The sequence below is a fragment of the Elephantulus edwardii genome, unplaced genomic scaffold (assembly GCF_000299155.1).
Source record: "Elephantulus edwardii isolate Elephantulus edwardi_28Jun2011 unplaced genomic scaffold, EleEdw1.0 scaffold00002, whole genome shotgun sequence".
Classification (NCBI taxonomy): Eukaryota; Metazoa; Chordata; class Mammalia; order Macroscelidea; family Macroscelididae; genus Elephantulus; species Elephantulus edwardii.
Window position 1 is genome coordinate 6,831,158 of NW_006399752.1, and position 5,631 is coordinate 6,836,788.

The window sequence follows — 5,631 nt, forward strand, 5'->3', positions numbered from 1 at the left end:
ATTCTTGAACCCATCCTTCTCAGTTTCCTCCTAACTCCGAGGTCAGCCCTGCTTTACAACAGTGGCACCATGCAGTATTTGTCCTTTTGTGACTAAGATACTTCACTCAGCATAATATCCTCCAGGGTCATCCATTTTGAATAATATTGCATGAGTTCTTATTTTTAAATGCAGCATAGTATTCCACTGTGTGAATATACCACAGTTTCTCTATCCATTTGTTTGTTATGAGCAGTTAGGTTGTTTCCAACTCCTTTCTATTGTGAACATAATGTTTCACGAATAATGAAGTTGTTATTAGGTACATTGATATTTTCAATTGTGATGTTATTTGTGTTATATGTGTGTGTGACTGACTCCTTTATCATTATAAATATTTCATTTTCATGATATTACTCTTAAATATCATTTTGCTTTATGAAAATAAAACATTTTAGGCTTCTGATTGTTAATATTTACTTATTGTACTTTTTGCATTTTTTTATATTTAAATGAAATATTTTTTATATTGTAATTAAATTCTTCATAGACAGAATGCAGTTTAATTTTCCCTTTTTTGTTTGATCTCACAATTTTCCTTATTATTTTGAGTAATTAAAACATTTACATATAATGTAACGATAATACAATCTATTATTTTAAACTCACCTTTGGATATTTTTTCCACATATTTTTTTCTTTTTTTCTATTTCCTTTATTATTTTACTTTGCTAGTTAATTTTATATCCTTGGTTATGTTTTGAATTGTGTCCTCCCAAAATATGCGTTATGTTATGATAAGATGTGGATTTATGTAATGATCTTATATGCTCTGGTAACCAAACAGTTGAAAAAGGATTAGCACTGGAATGTAATACCTATTAAGGCTATCATAACTTTAATGTCATATAAGAGCATTTCACTAACGTATGGAAGTGAGTGTTTTGGGTTTGTAATAACTTTTATCTCAATAGAGACAGAAAGGCAGGGTTCAGAGAAGACGGGTTGATGTGGGACATGCAGACTCTCAGTACCACCAAGGAAAAATTGACAGGAGTGGAATGTGCCATTTTTTGCTTAGGTCTCTGTGTGAGAAAAAGCTCGTTGGCATAAGAGAAATTCTCAAAGGAATGCCTGGCTTACAGATGCTGAAGGAAACCAGGCTTTTCCTTGAAAATGAGCAGAGAAAGAGCTGGTCTTTCCTTAGATCTGGCACTCTGAATTTGGACTTCTAACGTCCAAATTGTGTAAGAACAAATTTGTTTATTAAAGTCACATTGGAGAAATGTTATCTCTGTTAAAACAGCTTTAGCTAACTAAGACATTCTCTATTGCCTTTCCACACTAATTGTTTTACTATTTAAAATCATTACTATAAAAATAATAATCAAATAAAAACACAAGCAAACACCTCAAACTCAATGCCTTGGAGTCAGACCTGACTCATAGCTGACCCTCCAGTGTGTGTTTAGAGGCTGTTAATCATACATGAGGAGACTGTCTGTCTTTCTCCCACAAAGCCCTTGGTGGATTTGAACTGGTCCATTTTAGGTGGATAGTGCAACTCTACAGATAAGGCACCAGAGCTCCTCAAGTATTAACTATAGTTAATTGTTATTAATTATAACATCCATCATAACTGATATGATGATATCATATATCATTTCTCTCCATACTTATTCCACCAGTTGTTGTTGTTGTTATTGTTGTTATGTGCCATCGAGTCACCTGCGACTCATAGCGACCCATTTTGATGCTCGGGCATCTAACAAGTTGTTGTTGTTATGTGCCGTCGAGTTGCTTGTGACTCATAGAGACCCTATGTACAACAGCCCTAAACTCTGCTCTGTCCTGTGCCAATCGCACTGTCTCTGACACTCCCATCCCAATTACCCCAGTCACTGAATCAATCCACCTCATAGAGGACCTTCCTCTCCTGCACTGTCCCTCCACCCTACCAAGCATGATGTCCTTCTCCAAGGACTGGTCTCTCCTTACAACATGTCCAAAGTATGTTAGACGGAGCCTCAGAATCCTTGCCTCCAAGGAGCCACCTGGTTTAACCCTTTACAGTATGCTGAGAAAATTTTTCAAGAAGCTGGACTCTATGAAGAAGAATGTGGCCTTTGGATCAGAGGAGTGTTCATCAATAACCTGTCTTATACAGATGACACAATCTTGCTTGCTAAAAGTAAGGAGGACATGAAGCACTTACTGCAGAAGATCAAAGAATACTGCCTTCAATATGGATTATATCTCAACAGAAAAACCAAACCAAAGCAAATAAAAAACTCAGCAATGGACCAATAGGCAATGTCCTGATAGATGGAGGAAATAGTGAAACTGTCAATCACTTCCTCTTACTTGCATTCACAATCAACATCCTTGGTACCAGCAGTCGGGAGATCAGGAGATGTATCACCTTGGGGAAGTCTGCAGTCAGGGAACTCTCTAAATTATTGAGGAGCAATGGTGGCAGTTTGAGAACTCAGGTGTACCTGACTTGGGCCATGGTCTTCTCTATCACTTTCTATACATATGAGAACTGGAAAACGAATGAGAATGACTGAAGAAAAATCAAGGTCTTTTTTAACTCTGGTGTTGGAAAGAGTACTGAATACCCCATGGACTACCAAAAGAACAAACAGATATGTCCTAGAGAAGGTGCAGCCAGAGTGCAACCTGGAGGCAAAGATGATAAAACTTCATCTGACGTACTTTGACATGTTGCTAGTAGAGGGTAATTCTTGAAGAAGGACATTGGGTTTGGAAAGGTAGAGGGCTGACAAAAAGAAGATCCTCAACCAGATGGATTGACAAAATGACTACAGCAATGCTGTCATGTGTTTAAGAAATTGTGAGGATGTCTCAGGATGGGATAGATAGATCTGTTGCTCATAGGGTCACACTCAACTTGACGGCACCTAACAAAAAACAATCATAATTTATCACATTTTCACTTGGAATAATTCTATATAACACTTCACATGGTGTTGTTAGGTGCCATCAAGTCATATACAATGCATAGCAACCCTATGAACAAAAGATCTGAACCTAGTCCTGTCCTGTGCCATTCTCACTCTTCCTAACACACAAGAGCCCATTGCAGCAGTCACCTTGTCAATACATCTGGTTGAGGGTCTTCCTCTCCTTCGCTGACCATCCACCCTTCCCAACATCATGTTTCTCTCCAAGGAATAGCACCTCCTAGCAATATGTCCAAAGTATTTGAGATTAAACCTCATCATTCTTTCCTCCAAAGAGCACTCTGGCTGCAGCCTCTCCAAGACATCCATTTTCTTTGCCATCCATGGAAGTTTCAGTGTTCTTCTCCAACACCACAGTGCAAAGGCATCAATTGTTTTTCTGTTATCCTTATCCATTGTCCAGGTCTCAGATGTATAGCTAGTAATCAGAAAGACCATGGTCTGAACCAGATGCACCTTAGTCCTCAAACTGACATCACTACTCCTCAATAATTTGAAAAGGTCCCTAACTGCAGATTTTTCCAGTACCTCCTTATTTCCTGACTGCTTTTACCAAGGGTGTTAATTGTAGACAGAAGCAAGATGCAGCTATTGACAGTTTCAATCTCTTCTCCACCCGTCATAACACTGCCTATTGATCCAGTGGTAAGAATCTTTGTTTTCTTGATATTGAGACACAGTCCATACTGAAGGCTGCATTCCTTGATCTTCTGCAATAAGTGCTCCAAATCCTCCTCACTTTCAACAAGTAAGGTTTTGTCATCTGCGTAACTCAGGTTATTGATGAGTTTCCCTGCAATCCTGATGCCACATCCCTCTTCACTGAGTCCAACTTCTCGGATAATTTGTTCAGCATATAGATTGAACAGGTATGGAGACAGAATACATTCTTGACACACTACCTTCCCAATTCCACACCATGCATTGTTGCCCTGCTCCATTTGTACAGCAGCCTCCTGATCCAGGTATAGGTTCCTCATGAACACTATCAAGTGCCCTGGGATTCCCGTTCTTCTCAATGTCAGCCACAACTTGTCATGATCCACACAGTCAAACACCTTTACATAGTCAATAAAGCACAGACATTTTCTGGTATTCCTTACTTTCAGCCGGGATCCATCTTGACATCAGCAACGATAACCCTGGTGCTACGGCCTCTTCTAACTCCGTATACCTACATTCGACCTACTCTGTCCTTTATTATTCCATTATTACATACTTCCTGCTTTTTTTGTGTTGTCAGTTCCAAGACAAAGGATTTTGTGTGCAACAGAAAAAAATTATCCAGTCCTGCAACATCCTCACAGTTGTTGTTTTGTTTGATCCCATAACTACAATCATTTGTCAATCCATCTCCTCTTTTTCACTGAACCTCTGTATCAAGAAAACACTGGTGGTCTAACTGGTAAGGGCTTTCATTGTCCATTTAAAGGCAACTGGTTTAAACCTACCAGCTGCTAGGAGGAAAAAAGATGGGTATATCCCATTTGTGATTTACAGCCTATGGAAATTCACTGCAGGGTCAGCTGTGAGCCATTTCCAATTCTAAGGAAGGCACATGAGATGACTGAAAATAGCTAGCTTGGGATCAGGTTGGTTGTAGTCCTGAGAGATAGCTTTGTTTTTTGATACTTGAAAGAAGTCTTTTGTAGCAGATTTTCCCAATGTTATTTAATTAGTCATTTAATTTCCTGAGTGCTAGTTGATTAATGCGATAACTATGACAATGGATTCGAGCATATCAGAGATCATGAGAAAGTAATAGCATAAGAAAAAGAAAAATCTCTATAAGTTCATTATGAGTCATGGCCTATTCAATGGCACCTAACAGCAGTCACCTTCACGAGATTGTGGATCCAAGGGAAATGGCACCTTTTACAAATTCAGTCTTTCCTATGTGTATCATGCTCATTCTTACAGACCCAATTATTTTTCTCTTTACATTAATACTGACAAGAATACGTTAGTGTGTGTAAAATGGCTAATTATCTTTTTAAAAATAAAACATGAGAGTAAATTTTTACAAATATATATATATATTCATTTTTACAAATATATATTTATATTCATTTTTATAACTGTGTATATATATCAAGCAGGGTTCTGTCATCTGAATAAGGCAGATTGTTGATGAGCAGGACCTGAAGTGCTTGCTGTAGAAGGTCAAGGACTGCAGCCTTCAATATGGATTGAAGCTCAACATCAAGAAAACAAAGATTCTCACCACTGGGCTGATTGGCAGCATCATAATATAGATGGTGAAGAGATTGAGATTGAGCTTTAGTTTGCTTGGCTCCACAATCAACACTCTTGGTACCAGCAGCCAGCAGATTAAAAGACTAATCGAATTGGGAAAATCTACTGTCAGAGACATCTCCAAAGTACTGAAGAGCAACGATGCCAGTCTGGAGACTAAGTTGTGCCTGCTCCAGGCCATAGTCTTTGCAATTACTTTCTATGCAACAAAAAGCTAGACAGTTACTGAGAGAGAGTCGATGCCTTTGAACTGTGGTGTTCGAGAAGAGTATTGAATATACCATGGACTTCTAGAAGAACAAGCAGGTTCGTCCTAGAGAGGGTGAGACCAGACAGGTCCTTGGAGGCAAAGATTCTGAAGCTTTATCTGACATACTTTGGACATGTTGCAAGGTGGGACCAGTCCTTG